Below are 17,900 nucleotides of genomic sequence, written 5' to 3' on the forward strand. Positions count from 1 at the left end.
TTTTACTTAGCTACTTTTTTCCTAATTGATACATAATTCTATTCAGTGTAATTTAGTTTACTTTCTCTTTTCTTTTTTTACTAGCATTTAAAGTGATAGGACCATTTAAAAGCATTAGTGCCAATTCATCAGCTTGTCTAAATTGTGTGACTTTGAAAGATAGTTTAGGCTGCCTGTAATTTTGTATTCTTCAGTGTTTGAGAGTTGATTTTCCCCCTTTGTTCATACTGTGTTATAGTATAGTCAGTTTAGACTGTTGTTTTTTTTTTTTTTTTACTTCTATAGACAGTGCATCCAGACTTGACTATGAATTTCAGGTTTCCAAGGTGATAGTGTAATCCAGTAACACATAGCTTCTCTATAATACAGCAATCATGTCAGTACAATAAGGTCTAGTATGCTTTTTATTTTTAAAAGGAAGAACCTAATTAGTATAATAGAAACCATAGTGGAAATCACCTAAGCTCACCCCTGAATTAAAATGGCAGCGTTCACATATGACAAGGGGGAGAGCTTCCTGCTCGGAAAATACTTAATTTTTCAATTAGTAAAAATAAGAGGCCACCTTATGAAAACTTTCCTGGGTCTTCAGTTTAAATGTCCACTCTTGTTGTAGTCCTTGTGATCCAAAAACATCACACAAGGGATCATTTTGACTTTGAGAGAGAGGATTCTGTCTTTGCAATGAGAATAGAATTCAGTCTTAGGGAAGAAGCAATTAAAACCCCGAAGCGTTTTATTGCTTTTGATGCTTTAAAAAAAAAAAAAAAGGCAAAAACTCCACTGTACTTTAATATTTTCTGCTAATTAACTGTCACAAATGTGATACCATTAAGTTTGGAGTCTCTTTGGTTAACTTCAAAGTCATTAACACACACTGCACGGCCCTCCCAATTGATTTTGGAAAAAGGAACCACACTGACAGATCTGTAATCAGTGTTTCCAAGGATTTTGTTTCTCATACAATCTAATCCTAATTTAAGGAACATTTGGTCTTTTTCTCTGGGTAGCAAGCACCAGCCCTCCTAATGCTGAGAGTTGATGGTGTCAGGGTTGTCTTAATGCCAGGTGTACCTTTGGATACACTGCTCCAAAGCTGACTTTGGAGCTTGCAAAGTTCACTACTATTTTTGGAGAGTATCAGGAAGGTATTTAGCTGCAAATAAGTGCAAACACAACTAACAGCAGCTTAAATAAATAAGGACGTATTATTTCTCACATAAAAATGTTTTTTGGTTGAGTGTAAAGGGCTGGTGCAGTATGGGAAAGGCTACTTTGTCTTCGCTATACTATCCTTAACGTGAGACCACTGACCTTGGGCAAATCACAATGTAATTTTTACAAGGTTCAATTTCCCCATCGGAAAAAAATGGCGGTCACCCTTCCTATAATTGCAGGGTAGGGGTAAGGCTTAAATGAAACTCTGCAGGAGAAAATGAGTAGCACAGGGCCTGGCACCCACTAGATTTCTTGCATCACAGGAGCAGCCCAGCAGCACCAGTTTTCATGGGGGATGGGGGGAAGGTGTGAAGCAAGAAATAGGGGATCCTACCTTACTCTGTGTTCTTCAATCTCAGGGTTTCCAATTCCAGTGTACTTTCAGCTGATGCTATTTGAAATAGCACATTGGAGAAAATAACTTCCAAAAAAGTCCAATATCGTACCCTTTAACAAATAGGACCTATTACTTACTAAGTAAAATATATCCTTTGTAAGGCAATTGTTTATTTTATTCTGTGACCTCTTTACAATAAATTTCAGTACCATTAAAGGCTTAAGACACATTATTGATTATTTGAATATGTGTGTCATTAATCTTCCATCACCCTCATACATTTTATATGCACATTTTAAACATCGTCTTTTGCATTTAGATGGAGAAGAGTGGTTTCAGAAGAAAGCAGACTTGTGGGTATCAGCTTCATATAGCACTTCAAGAGCTCCCTTGAGCTGATTTGCCTGTAAATTTCTACACTAAAATGGGCTTTCAGAATAGTGACTGCTAGATAAACTTTGGAGTGTCTTTAGTAAATAAAAATGATTAATCAGCTGAATGAATTCACTATCACTGGTCAAATAGTCTCATCCAATTCTGTTTCCTGGTTCTATAAAAAGCCTTCTTCTTTTTGTATTAAGGTTGTCTGTAATTTTAATAGAACCTTTGAATTATTATCTGATTTTTAAAAATTGGTTCATAAAAGGATATTGATTCTTTAAGTTAGGGATGGTTGAAATATTGTTTATGGGCCAGCAGTCTCCTTTGATGGACCCTGGAAACCTCGGTCAAGAAAACTCATCTTAAATCTGTGCTACGACACTCTTAAAAAAAAAAACAATCAATCACAACTCTTAATGACTGACTCTGGATTGGACAGTAACGTTGGTGTGGAAATGCAGGGGAACCAACAGGTAAAACAGAAAATCTGTTAAGCAGGGTCTTTTCTAGTTTTGCCAGTCATTGATACTCATTTGTTTCCCAGGGCATTTTCCTGGGTAATGAGAAGATTCTAAAATCAAATAAGGCTTTTGAACAGTGAAGATGTTTGCCACTGTTCTGTTGAAGAATCCTATAGATTTATAGTGATCCTAAGAGGTGTCTCATATCCACTATATTAACTATCCTTTTAGAAGCTTATGAACATTGTAGCTTTTATTGATTCCAGGGAATTGTACCCAACAATAAGCAATGAAAGTCCATAGTAACTTTCTTCCCATATAGGAGTGTGCAGGTCAATATTTTGAATTTACTGTAATTTGCTGGTAATGGATGGAAGACCTGAAAAAATTGTGAAGCCTTGCAGGGCACAGCTGTGCGGTGTTGCCTTTTTATCTAAGCTCACCGTAGGTCACAGGCTTTCCCAAGTAACAAGAAACATAGTTAAGTGGCAGGGCTGATACGCGTATTTATCAAGAGCCTTCGTAAGTCTCTTCTAAGGGAAAAAGGAGAATCACAAAACTTGTCCACGGTGGCCTTAATTTTATAGTCCTGAAGGACCTCTAAATGTGCAGTCTTAAGGGCAATTAAAATTTTAAATACCCAGCATTTGTGTTTGATCTCCTTCTGCTAAAGGAATTTTTTCTGCTGATTAGTAACAGGGTGTGTGATTTCACCGAAGCCTGATTTGCTTGGAATCTTCAAATTGTTTGACAGAACTGTGCCCAGGTTCTGCATTTAGAGAGGACAAGGTAGGCGTCCTGAGCACTTGCTCTTTGATTTTACCCATTTCTCTCTTGATTAGAGCTCTTCACTTGTGCCCCAGGTGGCACATCTGATGCGAGTATCACACTTCAATAGTAATGGCTGACATCTAGGGTGCTGGTGTGTTCAGAAACTGTGCTACATGCAGGACGTGCGTTCTCAGTAGTCTTCTCAACACCTTATAGCATCAACTGTAATATCCTCATTTTATAACTTAGAAGACTAAGTCTTAGAGAAGTTAAAGAGATTTTTCAAGGACATTTTCCAGCGTTGACTTACATTAGAATATAGGTATATCTGACTCTAGATCCTATTCATTTCATCACTATGAAGTATACAATGGGCTTAAATAAGTATTTTTGTTTAGCATAAAGTTTGGCTGATCTAATATACATTTTCTTGTTTTGCTTCCTTTGTTGCAAAGGACTGTGGCTCATTTGATCAAAAGTGACACACTTTTGCTTGAAAGAGACAGTATTTTGTTCTTTAAGAAGAAAATGAAGACATAAAATACCGTATGACTGTGGGCTGGAAGCTCCTAATCTTGAGGAAATAAATGCACCTCACTTAGTATAGAGTAAGCACTCAATAAACTGGAGATGTTATTAACATTAAGTACTAGTTACTACTCAGCAAACCCTGCAGAAAACGTGGAGACTTAGGAGGCAGATTTCCCTTATATAATACTGAATTGGAAGGCAGTATATATGTATATGTATATATATATATATATATATAAATGTGAGATTCCCAAGCTTGATTTTTTGATGTCAAGGGTGTAGGAAGCATCAAAACCCCTAGTAATTGGCTGGAAAGGAAGCTTGTTTCATTTGCTCATTGACTTGGGATTAACTGATGATTTGACTTGTTACGCTTTTTCTACTTAAAAAGGTCTGTGTTAAAAGTAATGTGTTTGCAAGGCTTTGCTTCAAATAAAACCAGTCTATAAAAATAACTTAAGCATGAAATTTGCTTAGAAAGAGCTGCAAAGCTGTGTTGTAACATTCCTTTCTAAGAGTAATTGCTGGTGTGTTAACAGCTGTGAATGCAACCTGATAGCCTACATGAGGGAAGTCTGTGGTACAGATACACCAAATCTTACTTGGTGATGAAAAATAATTGAACTGCTCTGGACTCAGACTGCTGCAGATTCAAAGGCAAGCTAAGCCATTTACCAGTTCTGTGGCCTTGTGTTGCTACTTAACTGGTCTGTGCCTCAGTCTGTCAAACGGAAATAATAGTGAAAATTAAGATAATGTACATCACCATGCAGTAAACATTAGGGGCTGTTACTAGATGGATGAATGCAGTTGGGCTTAGTAAAGAAAAACAATTCCCATCGATTGTGTAAAAATTTTAAAGTGGAGGAGGGGTTTGTGATGAATGATATTTAACTTTCATGCAAGAAAGAATTGCGATGCCCACCTTTGCTCTTATCTTACTTTGCAAATCTATGCCACATTCCCTCCCATCTGGGACTCCCTGGTCTAAATTAAATGGTTTTGCCATCCCCTTATCCACATTCAGATTTCCATTATTTAACTTTTGGATGGCCCTCTTCCCTAATCTCTGGATGGAGCCCTGCCCTTAGCTCCTAATGTTCTAAACCTTCCCAGGAGTTAAGCCTTTCTTTTCCAACTCCCGTAGATCCTATACACACACTTCTCTCTTGAATTTGCCCCTCCTCTCTTTCCCCACTTCCTCTTTCTTAGTCCTGGCACTGGGCTATGCTTCCTGGACAATTGAATAAGCCTCTGAGTTAATTTCCCGTGTGTCTTCCATAAGCCATTTGACACCCTGATACCAGAGTGATCCTTTTTGACGTGTAAGTTTGACCATCTTATTCTCCTACTTAAAATGTTCCATGAGCTCCCCATTGCCTATAGGATAAAGACAGACTCTTCCAAAACCCTTCTATGATTTGCCTTGTCCCTGCCTCTGTTCTCATGTCCTGTTGGTTTTTTCTTTCTACCCTCAGTTCCGGCCATTCCAAGTTTACTAAGAGCTGTGTACTGTTTCACTCCGCCGTACTTTGCAGCATCCGTTCCCTCTTCTGGAATGCCCCTTTCCTCACCCACTCCTGAGGCTGCCTAGCCAACTCCCAGAGGCCGTGGAAGAAAGACCAGGCTTGAGTATTGCATCACTTGGGAATATTTGAATCGTAAGGAACAGAAACCACAGGTTAAACTGGTTTAAACAATAAAGGGACTCGATTGACTCACGTAACTGAGAAATCCAGGTATAAGCAAGACTAGATCCATTGTTTCAAAGACATCACCCAAGACCCAGTTTCTGCCTGTCTTTCTTTTCTGTCACCTTCTACCCTGTGGCTGTCATTAGCTTCTTGGGGTTAATGATCCTCCTTTCCTGTTAACTCTCTTGGAAAAAGGAAGGCATTCTTTCCCAGGAGGCTGGAGCAAACATTGTTTTGCATCTTGTTTTCCCAGATTGAATCAGATGCCATCTTTGAACCAATTACTTTGGCTCAGACAATGAACTTTGTCATTAGCTTAACTTAACCTGAGCTAAGCCTGGAGGTTGAGAATAGCGTCAGTTCCACCAGATTTTGTTATCGTGAATAATGGGGAATATCACTGGGCAAGAAACAATCCTGACTCTCCTTAAAGAAAATTGATCACCCCCTCCCTTGGTACTATTGAAAAAACCGCTATTCCAGGCCTTTCCACACTGTATTCTAAAGCAAGCCAAGTCCTTTATCCCCAGTGCCTGGCATAGCACTTGCCTCAGCAGCCTTTACTAAAAAGTGTGCAATTGGATAAAAGAACCCCATTTTGCTTGCTTTAATCCCCATGTGTGCCCCTTGTTTTCACCTTTGGCAGAAGATTTTGTCTTCTCTGTTTCTGAAATTACAGAACTCCAAGTAAATTGCTTCAGTTTTCCTTTGTTCTTCTTTGAAAGGTACCTGTTTTTACTTATACTTTTCTCCCTCTTTAGAGGGAAAGCTGCCCTCTTTTTTTTTTTTTTTAAATTAAAGCCAACCCTCTGTGCTCGTGTCCTCATTCAGACTCCCCTCCCTGTCGTTCACACCACCCCTCTGGCCTGCTCTCCAGCACTTTCGCGCTGGAGTGTAGGGGGAAAGTTGGGGCTGGGTGTCATAGGTTCGCATTTTGCTTCCACCGTCTCCTGGCTTTGTGATCCTGGCCAATTGCTCATCTCTGGGCTTTCCGTGGGAAGGCTGGCGTGTCCTGCCAAACAGCCAGGTGAGTTTGTTAAGAAATTCATAGACTCCATTTCGGATAGGATTTTATAAAACTCAAAGAGCCAGACACCCGTATTGTGACTGAGAAACTCTGTATGGAAAGGGGCTGTAAGGCGAATGCCTAGTCTTGGGCACGATGGCCGTTGATTTGAATTCACGGCAGAAAAAGCCAACCCAGAAAGAAAGGAAGGCAGTAACTACTTCTGTTTTTTCGGAGAAAATGAGTATGCGGTTGTGATGGAGTAAAATTTACATGAAAACGGAGCAAGGATTTTGTGTGTGCACCTTTCACAGTTTATTTTGTCGAACTTTACTACCACAGGTAAATATGTTAAAGTGCACTGTGGTTATAGACACAGAAACAGAATGAAATAAAACCTGCAAGAAAGGAGAGGTTCTTTAAGATTCTCCACCCATCTCACATTCCCACTGAGTGGTGTTTTACAGGATGAACAGTTTGAATGTCCAAGCATCTCTGTAGAGGTCTACCTACTGCTTCTCCAGCTTTATTCTACAGATTTTTATGCAGAGAGCTATGTACTTTATGGGTAATTCACTGGATTTTTCAAGAGGTTTGAACAAGCCTGGTTCTGTAAGATCTGGTTCTGTGGTGTGAACTTTTCTGTCCTCTGCTTCTACCTTCACAAGTAACTCAGAAATGGAGGCCAGAAAAATGGGGCCCAAACCATCCCTTTAAAAGAGCCAATCCCTTGCTGAGCCTATACCCCCAGCTAAATTTACACCCCATCAGGTAGGGAGAGTTCCACTTGGGGTACCCTTCCTTGCTCTACAGTGCTTCCCACTTGGAAAGGAAATAACAGAAAACCCTAAAACTTCACTACTCTGATGACAGCTAGAAAAGTAGTATTCCATAAAGAAAAAAATCCAAAGGCAAACTAATAGGCCTTAAGGGTACTTAAAAGTACCAGCCTCCATGAAACAACGTATACACACAACTCTCTCTCCATCTCCAAGGTGGTGTTCAGACATCGGTATTTGTAAAAGCTCCCTGGGTGACACTGATGTGTAGCCGGACTGCATTCAGAACCACTGCTTGAGCTGAATTATCTCATCCCCTTTTATTTTCTCTCCCCTGTTAACATTTATTCATTCAAATTAGAAACTTTATTTATTTATTTATTTATTTATTTATTTATTATTTATTTATTTATTTATGGCTGTGTTGGGTCTCCGTTTCTGTGCGAGGGCTTTCTCTAGTTGCAGCAAGCGGGGCCACTCTTCATCGCGGTGTGCGGGACTCTCACTATCGCGGCCTCTCTTGTTGCGGAGCACAGGCTCCAGACGCGCAGGCTCAGTAATTGTGGCTCACGGGCCCAGTTGCTCCGCGGCATGTGGGGTCTTCCCAGACCAGGGCTCAAACCCGTGTCCCCTGCATTGGCAGGCGGATTTTCAACCACTGCGCCACCAGGGAAGCCTTATTCATTCAAATGATACTGCATAATCCTGCACCTGGTGATATCTCTTTTGCTGTGTGTGTTTCCCCAAGTAGCTTTTAAATCTGTCTTCCTTTATTTCCTCCTTACGTGTCCCTAACAGTGCCGGATACACTGCTTCCCGCATCTCGGCTCTTTGAACTCTCTCCCTAAATGAATGGTTGGTCCGTCAGTGCAGAGTAGTTGTGGTCACCCTTGATGGTAGGGTGAGGACACCAAGGACTTATTAAGGGACAGTGATCACGGGGAAATACAGGAACGTTAAATCAAATCGTTTTCTGGAAAATAGTGAGGGGATGGTACGTGCTGGCCATCACTGTTCTATTTGTTTGCAGGATGTTTTCGTTTTGTTTTTTGGAGGTGGGGGAGGAAGGGCTAGTTACTGAATTCCAAATCCTCTCCCCTTTCTTTGGAGGACCTCCCAGAGTATGGGAGGCATGGTGGCCTGGCCCCATCTCCCACTGTGCTCACAAAGGGAGCCAGCGCTCCTTGTTCCTGCTCCCTGGGCAGCTAGGGCAGAAACTCAGGAGTGATCACGCTGGCTGACACCCAGCAGTAAAGGGACACTCACGGAGAGTGGGGACCTGCCGGAGTGCTGCGGGGAAGGTGCTGGGACAGTGGAGAGGTCCTTCCTGGAGGCTGAGCTCCAGTTGAGCCTTGAGCAGCAGAGGTATCCTAACGGGCTGTTCCCCAGATGTGGTCACGTTCTCTGGGAGTTAATTTCCTAGTTGCCGCCCATTTTCTGACGTTGTCTGTGCAACAATCCCGTCACCTGTGTGAGAGCTGGTGTGTACCCAGTAGTATTTTTACTTGCTAGCCTCATTCAGTTTGTGTTGTTTGAAGAACCCAGGGTCTGCATAGTTCAGCACATCATTTAACAGGGTGCAGTGTGTATCAGGATTCTCCCCACTTGTAGATTTTAAGTGGTCCTGTATATATACATATAGGTATATGGGCCACTTCTTTTTCTGTCTGTTCTCTCTTCTCCTGTCTCTTCCAGCACACGGTTTTACATACCATCTTATACGATAATGACTTCAAAGTCTATTTTCAGCCCCGACCTCTCTCCTGAACCCAGGTTCGTGTGTCCAACCACCTGTTTGGAAATTTTTCTTTGGATTTCTTACAGACATCTTGGATGTGATGTATCCAGATAGAACCGTTCTTCCCTCAAACTCCCCTTGCACAGGCCAAGAACGTTTACTCTTTCGGGCTTTCTCTTCCATCTTCCACATCCAGTTCTTTTGTATATTCTGTAAAAACATATCTCAAACCTGACTGCTTCTCACCATCTTCACTGGTGGTCCTAGTCACAAGCTTCTCTCACTTAGATTATTTCTATAAACTTCGAAAATACTGGGTTAAATATGGCCTTAAAATAAGCTTAGAATATTTCGATATTTATTCATACATTCCATGTCCTAGCCTACACACACACACACACACACACACACACACACACACACACGCGCGCGCGCATCTTTCTTTCTCCTTAGCTCTCTCTTTCTTTTTAGAGAAGTTTAAAAAAAAAATTGAAATCATTTCAGATTTATAGAAAAGTTGAAGACAGTTGAATCTCTGCCTACCCTTCCACCAATTTCCCCTAATGTTAACATCTTATGTAACCTTAATACATTTGTCAAAATTATGAAATTGACATTAGTACATTACTATTAACTAAACACTTTATTTGCATATCACCAGGTTTTCCACTACTGTCCTTTTTATGGTTCAGAATCCAGTCTAGGATCCTACACTGCATTTCGTCATCATTCTCCTGAGTCTTTTCTGACCTGTGACAGTTTCTCAGTTGTTCCTTGTTTTTCACAACCCTGACAGTTTTAAAGATGCTCTGTAGGATGATCCTCAGTTTGGTTTTCCCCGGTACTTCTTCCAGCGTGAGACTGGAGTTAAGGATTTTTAGGGAGAATGCCACAGAGGTGAAGTCTCTTCTCGTGACATCATATCAGGGGCACGTGGTATCTATGATTATCGTTGGTATCATTAATGTTGGTTGGTTCAGACGGTGTCTGTCAGGTTTCTCCACTGAAAAGTTGCTACTTTTCCTTTTCCCTCCTCTGTCTTTGGAAGGGAGTCGCTAAGTCCAGCCCACTCTCCAGAGGAAGAGAATTAAGCCCCACCTCTTGAAGGAGGGGATATTTTATTTGTAATATAATATTTGTAATATGATATAAAATCTCCTTTCTCTTTTAAATCATAAAGTGGCCCATCAGTTAAAAAGAATAGTTCAAAGATTTCTTAAATACATGTGGCATGTGTTGCCATGTTGTTTTATTTGTGTATGTATAACTATTAAATACTTATTAAATAGTATATATTTTTTAAATTGCCATTGTGGAAATTGCTTGTACATATTAAACATTGCAGCTATTTCTCAATTGCCTTTATGAACGAGACAAGTTATCTTCTCCTTTTGAGGCCAAGGCTGGCCGAGGAAAGGGGCAGGATCATTTGGTATGCTTTCTTTTCTTCCCAGACTCACAGAAATTCTCTTTCAGTATTTGAGGAATCTGTGTGTTCTCAGTCTTATCAAGAGATCACAAGAAGGTAAACAGCGTTCTTAGATTAACTTTGTCTTTATTTTCAAATGTACATATTTGCTAGTCAACATTTTTAGAAAGGGGGGCAAAGGACATCATATTATCAAGCACGTAATGATACACAGCAATTCCAAAAAATATTAGATGTCACTGAAAAATCAATATCAATGAAAATAATTTAAAAATTTTAATATTCTTAAATACACTCATGCATTTCTTTAACCTGTGATGATTAATAATCACATGTTTTTTACTTCAGATGGACGCTTCTTGCCCTTTTTTCTCTCTCTGCCCCCTTCCCGTCTCTATTCTTAATCTGATGCTAATTTTTTACACATGTTCCAAATACGCTAAGCACAAGCTTTGGTTTATGACCGGAACCAATACCACATGTCTTATCTAATTATGTAAGTATGGTTTAGTGACCTTATCCTGACATTAAGAGAATAAGGACACACACGCACAGTACCACTAGGATTGGGGCAGTAAGTGCCTTGTTGTTGCTCATTTGCGTCCAGCCAGCGCAGTTTGATCAGTGGGTGGTCCCCACGCAGCAGGACGGCAGCCCCTCCTGGCTCTGTCTGCAATCGCTTTGCCCTCTTGGTATTTGCAGGCTTTTGCAGCCACTGTTCACAAGGTCTTGGCAGCAGCACATTCATTTCTCTCACTTTATTACCATCGCATCTGATTCCAATTTGCTAGCAAATTGAGTTTCCAGTTCCAAGCCTGACATTCAAGCCGTCAGGTGGATTAGCTCCTCAGCCTGGTTAGCACAGACCCTGCAGGTCAGTTGACAGTGGCCCATTAAATGTCCCCTGCTCCTCATCCTGGAACCTCGGCCGCCGTCCCGGGGAGCAGCAGTGCGGGGTTACCCACTGTGACCTTTCTTCTTGTTTAGAACTCATAATTCTAGACCTGTTGGAGAGGCTTTCTGATTAAAAACAGAGTCGGTTTTCATCCCTTATCTTGCCGTTTCAGCAGTTTTTTTCTCATAGCAAAGCAGCCAGCTTACAGTCGGGTCATTTGGTGGAATATGATTGATTGAACTATTTGGGGATCATTTATTTGGCCCTTCTCCTCTTATATCTTCTGAGTGATCTGTTTGCGTACAGAGCTGAAACAACATCTGACTTATTTTTTTCTGTTTTTAATGATAGCACCTCAGGTGCGCCTCCTTTTCTTTTAACGCTGCTGTCAGATGAACTTACTAAACAGCAGTATTTACTTATTTAATTAAGCTCTAGGCCTTTTGCTATGCAGTGGGTCTCAGTAATTTCTTTTTTTTATTGAAGTTTATTTGATTTATAATGGTGTGTTAGTTTTAGGTGTACAGCACAGTGATTCAGTTATATATATGTATTCCTTTTCAGATCAGTAATTTCTTTTTAAAAGAAACCCTCTGGTGAATGATTACTTCTAGGCAGTTCTCCTTTTTTCTTTTTTCTTTTTTTTTTAACCTGAATACAAACAGATTTCTCAGTGCTTGTCATAACCCAAGACACACGTAGAGACAATTACTCATTGGTGTTCTATTTACATTTCAGTTCCCAAGGAAAACTGTCTTGGTCGGAGACTTTACTCTTCTCATTAGAGGCTTTAGTAAATAAAGGTATATTTATGTTTCAGAATCAGGGAGCCAACTTCGGCAAACGCTATAATTTCTTGGGGCTAATGAAGGATTAAAGAAAAACTCGAAACAAAACAAAACAAAAGCATTTCACCACTGAACCCTGCAGTCTGTGAAAAGAAAATGGTTAGCTATTGGGAGAAGGAAGAAAATACTCTGTCCCTAAAATTGTTTTTTTTCTTGCAATTAAACAGTGATCTGATTATTATAACTCTGTATCAAAATATATTTTCCAGTTAATAAGTGAGTAAAGTAATAACTTTGAATAAGTTCTATTTAAGGCAGGATCCTCCTCTGGGCTGCTGCTCTTAAGTCCATTTTTTGTAAGCTGTGATGGAGTAAATTGCATGGTTTAGAAGTAAGATGTGAGGCCACAGGCCATGACAGACATTTAAGGATCCAATAAAAATAGGGAGCAGGAAAGGTGAGTTTGAAGCCGAAGGGGAAGCACCTTTCAAAAAATGATGCTTGAGCTCCTGGCAGGCAAAACAATAAATGGTAATTATGGGAAGGAAAGCCCAAATTTAGTCAAGCCTTTCAAATTTTGAGTTAAAATAGCCAGGTGACTCATTACTTCCTGTTCTTTAATTATTGTCATCAAGTAATCATTCTGGAGTGCCCAGGCTTCTGAAAGCTCCATTAGTGGGTGGAGGTATTTCTGTATCCCTTTTTGTTTGTTTGTTTGCTGGGTTATTTTGTTTTATTTTCCCATAGACTATCTCTAGAAAGGTAGATAATGATCTTAATTTGAGATAAGTGTGAGAGCATCCTTTGAAACTATAAAGCACTATATTAATTGTTGTTGCTGTCTGGTTACCTTTTTAGAAGTTCGTTAACCTACTTTTAAATATCCTAAATCATAAGTCACATTTGTTTTAAGAAATAATACCAGAAGGAAAACTTTTGCTATATTTCTTTTTTAAATTATAATCTTTGGTAGACATAATGTTTTGCATGAGTTTATTTCTGTTGGAGGCAAATAGTCTGATTTCACTACCCTTTTCATTTCACCTTTCACTTAATTATAATTCTGCAAAATTTCTCCTCCTTCTGTTTCCTTTTTGGGTAAGTTCTTTGGTTGCTCAGATTTCCCTTACCCTCAATTATAGGGTCACGTAGCTCAACTGAGTATTTGACTGTCATTGCTTTGGGAGGATTGATGTCTTTTCTGCTGTGGAATTTAGGTAAACAGGGTTTGTACGTTAAATACAGTGTATAAAGGGAACAATGTAAGAAGGGATCCAGCATAAAATAATTACACTAAAATCTTTTCAGTATAGAAAATGCCAAATCAAGCGTAATAAGGGTGATACATTTTATGTTACCTGTTTGGTGTCCTATAGTAGTCTAAGGTTAATGTAGCATCTCATATACATGTTTCGTTTTTTCTTTTGCAGAAGGAGCTGAGTCTCCCCAGAAGAGGAAGTCTGTAAGTAGAATAATTTCTTTATTGATTCATTTGTATTCTGGGATACAGTTTGTAATGTCATTATTTTCTGACTTGTTAGATTTTCAGTGGCAGTCAGAAGATTAATGATAATCAACTGAATTAAGAAAACACAAAGCTTTGCATTTATTTATAAATGTCAAATATTAATGATTTCAAGATAAGTTGAAGAAAGTTTCCAGGGTTCCTTATGGGCATTGTAAGCCAAAATGCATATTTATTTGTGGGAGAATCTTTTTTTTTTTTTTTTTAATTTTACTTTATTTATTTATTTATTTACTTATTTATTTTTATCCAGCAGGTTATTCCTGGGAGAATCTTAAATTTAAAAATTATATTATGTAATCAAGCAAAAACATTATTTGGTCTGCAGATAGTTTAAAATGATCTGACTAAAGAATTAGTGCTTATCTACATGATCTGGAATTCTATGATCTTTATACTATGAATTTTACGCAGAGTAAATGACACACTTTTGCCTTTGAATTGATGAAGACTTTGCATCAGCTAAACTTTCTATTAGATCTAGACCTTACTGAACTGATTCATGTAATGCTCTTATATTAAAAGAGCAAATTTGTGAACATTGACTTGATTTCTTTATAGTATGTTTCCACCTTTTATTTTTAAGGCTAATAATATATTTGCATAAATCATAGTTTTCTGCATCAGCAAGTTGCAGAATGAAGTTAATTGCCTTTAATATTCTACTAAGGTAGATTTACTATCAACTAGTACTGTGTAAGGGCTGGTCTAGAAATATTTAGATTTGGTATCTGATTTATGCTGAATTTAGTGGATGCGGCAATGTCCTTTTAAAAAAAATAAGTATAATATTTAAGATAAGTTCATGCAAATCTCAACTTGGAGGATTAGAAACGTATGTGGTGACTGTTGTAAGAATTCATTCTTTTGACTCAATTTTGGGAAATTTCAGTCTTTGCGTCTAGGAACCAAAACTTCGTGAACCATGAACATTTTATTACTCTCCATTTTGGTCTGTACTTTTTTAGTTGCCAGGAGAACACTGGATCATTATTCTTGGAGAATGTGCCTAAATAAATTTTCACTAGCTCCCAGCTTACATCTCTGGACACTACGGGTTAACGGCCTAATAGTTTAGCATAGGAAATGTCCTTAGAATCAAAAACTTCCATTCTTCTGCATTATGATTAGGACTCTTTTGCCTAGACTTGTAAAAGTTTGAACTTTTTGATATTTCCCAACATGATGAGAAATCAGAAACAAGAAAAACAGAAATATCTACATAAAATATCTTTGTAGACAAAAATCTCTTTTCCTTCATAATTTTGTTTAATGCTTAAAGCATCTTAGGCTTGTCTTGTATACTTTATTTAAAAACTTTAGAACTTTAGTCAGAGCTTCCTTTTAGCCTTTATAATAAATGGTGCTTTTTTTTTTCCTGTTTAAGTTAGTATGTTTCCTATAAATTATTATTACAATAATGTTAGTTAGCAAAGTAGATTCCTTATACCTACTGAAGGGCTATATCTCCTTTTGCACTTGTGTAAGTCTCAATTCTGTTCATGTTAGCTGATAGCCATGAGTTGATGGGGGAAATACATGATAAGGAAAATATTTAAATTTCTCTGTTTGAGAGCATGGACTCTTTAATTAAAAAAAAAAAAGTGATGATGGCATCAGTTTGTTTGGAGTACATGGTTTGAATACTTATTAAGATAAATTACATTTAAGCCAATTAAAATCCCCTCCTAATAAAAATCAGTTGATCTATCAATCAGATGATGGGAATAAAACATCATATATATATGTCAACATAAATCTACCTTTTTAAGTGAATTTTGGAAAAATTAATAATTGCAAGTAAAGCAAACAAGAAATAAACATGCTATTTTTAAATTTTCTATTAAATACAAGTATTCCCAAAAGAATTAATGAATTATGACATAGATGTTCCGGGATGTAATGCCACTCTGAGTTTTCAGTGACCACCACACAGAATGCCAGTCATTACTCTCCTCATGCAAGGTTCTTTTATGACTTTGAGAAAAAGAAAATACTTATAAAATAAATGCTCAAGTGATTTTAATACAAATCTAATGAAGAAGAGCACACGTGTGGTTTTTTAATTAATTAATTAATTAATTTTTTATTTATGGCCGTGTTGGGTCTTTGTTTCTGTGCGAGAGCTTTCTCTAGTTGTGGCAAGCGGGGGCCACTCTTCATCGCGGTGCGCGGGCCTCTCACTGTCGCGGCCTCTCTTGTTGCGGAGCACAGGCTCCAGATGCGCAGGCTCAGTAATTGTGGCTCACGGGCCCAGTTGCTCCGCGGCATGTGGGATCTTCCCAGACCAGGGCTCGAACCCGTGTCCCCTGCATTGGCAGGCAGGCTCTCAACCACTGCGCCACCAGGGAAGCCCCACACGTGTGGTTGTATTAGGTATTGGTGCTAGCCCGCATCATGGTACCTGATCATTAAACCTGTTAACACTTCCTCCGTTTATTTACTGCATAAATGCTTTCAAGTCTTTTATTACCTTCTCCCAGAAAGATTGAGGATTTGATCCCGCTCTTCTGTTGAGTTGTCTTTCCATGTCAACAGCAAGCAACTGTGCAATGTGGTGTATTCCTCATTGTCTATGGTACCCGGCAACGTGATTGAACTTGTCAGAGGGGGTGTACCTTCAGAAAAGCTGTGCTCTTGGAAGAAGGCACCTGATTTTGTTATATCTGCTACTTTTAATGTGTATGCCTTGAAGGATAATATTTTAAAAATGCATTTTCATCACTCAGACACATAGATTTATCAGATTTTTAAAAAATTTTAGTATTGTTTTGAGTAAGCTTATAGACAATGTTTGTCTGGAATCATGTGATAAAAACATATGTGTTATATAAAGCATGTATATACTATATAAAAGTTAAAGCTTTTACAAATAAAAGAACACAGAAAATAGACTTTTCTTTTTATTACTAATTGAAAAGGATAAAAAAAGCAACCTATATTCTTTCTAGAAAAAAAGTAATCCAGATCTCCACTAATTTGTAATTTACAATCATTTTCTCAAGGACTAACTTGAAGTCTGTGTTTCACATGTGTTTTAAAAGGTTGCGAAGACAATGATGTGACTTTTCTTTTTTTAATGGTGCAAAGGTCAGCAGACAAGAGAGGTCCAGGGAACTTCTTTCTAGACCTGATGTTACTAAAAAACCAAGTGACCCCCGATCAGTTTTCCAGAGGCTCTTCCAGCCCTTTACCAACTTCAAGGTCCCAAATCCCACTTCTACTCTAGCTCCCTGTATGGGTGGATTTTAGCTAGCTGTCTTCTCCTTACAAAGAGTAGCCATTTTCCCAGATTCTTCTAGCATGTTCTTGTCTTTCTCCTTGGAACAAAAGTTGCCATACTCTCTGCTCCCTTTCCTCACAGCTGCCTGTCAAAATCTGTATATTCTTTGAATAAATCATGATATAGTCATACAATGAAATACTGTACGGCGGGTAGGATGATTGAACTAAAGAAGATGAATCAACAAGTGTAATTATAAAAAACAAACAATGCTGAGCAAAAAGCAAGTTCCAGATACAAGACAACATTTATGTGGTAAAATTTCTACTAACAGCGAATCTAAACTGTCCATATTTATTAAAAAGTTCCTAGTGTTGTGGGTCCCTTAACTAGTCTTTTGAACTTGGGTCCTAAAATGACATTTCTAAGTGGCAAAGCTCTCTGGGTGGTGTTTGCTTTAAGACACGGAAAGTGGAAAAAGGGTAGAAGCCCAAGGTGTGAGCTAATGGATGGTTCGGAGCAAAACCAAGGTCCCCTTTAATTTTAAAGGACCCCCTCATGTTTTGTTAATTGCTCAAATAAACAGCTCTCTAGGACAGAGGGAGCTTCTTTTCTTCTCAGAATTCCCTGGAGAGAGGGGCAGGAAATTGGCTGGGGCCAGCTCCCTTGCCTCCTCCAATGTTGATTTTTAATGATCTTTAAGCCCCCACCCCCACACCGTCCCCCCACAGAGAAAGAAACTGCAGTATCTCTTCTTAGCAAGTAAATTCTCCTTGCTACCCAAAATTAAAATTGCCTTTCTTCTACGTCTTTTCATTGTGAACATGAGTGCGTTGTTTCATGGAGCCCTGTAGTTCAGGGATCCTAGGACTGACTATCTGCAGTTATCTCTTTATTTTAGTAGAACAGTGACTGGCACTTGGTCAGTTAGTTTCTTGGCTTTATGTTGTTTGGCCACACACATCTAGCAGCAGAAACCCAAAGCAGAAGGCAGCTCCTCCTGTGCACAGAAGGCCTGGAGAAGTATGTTTCTGCATGCTGAGGAATTTCTGGGAGTATTGAAAGTATTAAAAGTAATTTAGGAGTCTTCTCGGCTTAATTTCAATTTCTCAACCTAGCAACAA

The sequence above is a fragment of the Eschrichtius robustus genome, chromosome 2 (genome assembly GCF_028021215.1).
Source record: "Eschrichtius robustus isolate mEscRob2 chromosome 2, mEscRob2.pri, whole genome shotgun sequence".
Taxonomy (NCBI): domain Eukaryota; kingdom Metazoa; phylum Chordata; class Mammalia; order Artiodactyla; family Eschrichtiidae; genus Eschrichtius; species Eschrichtius robustus.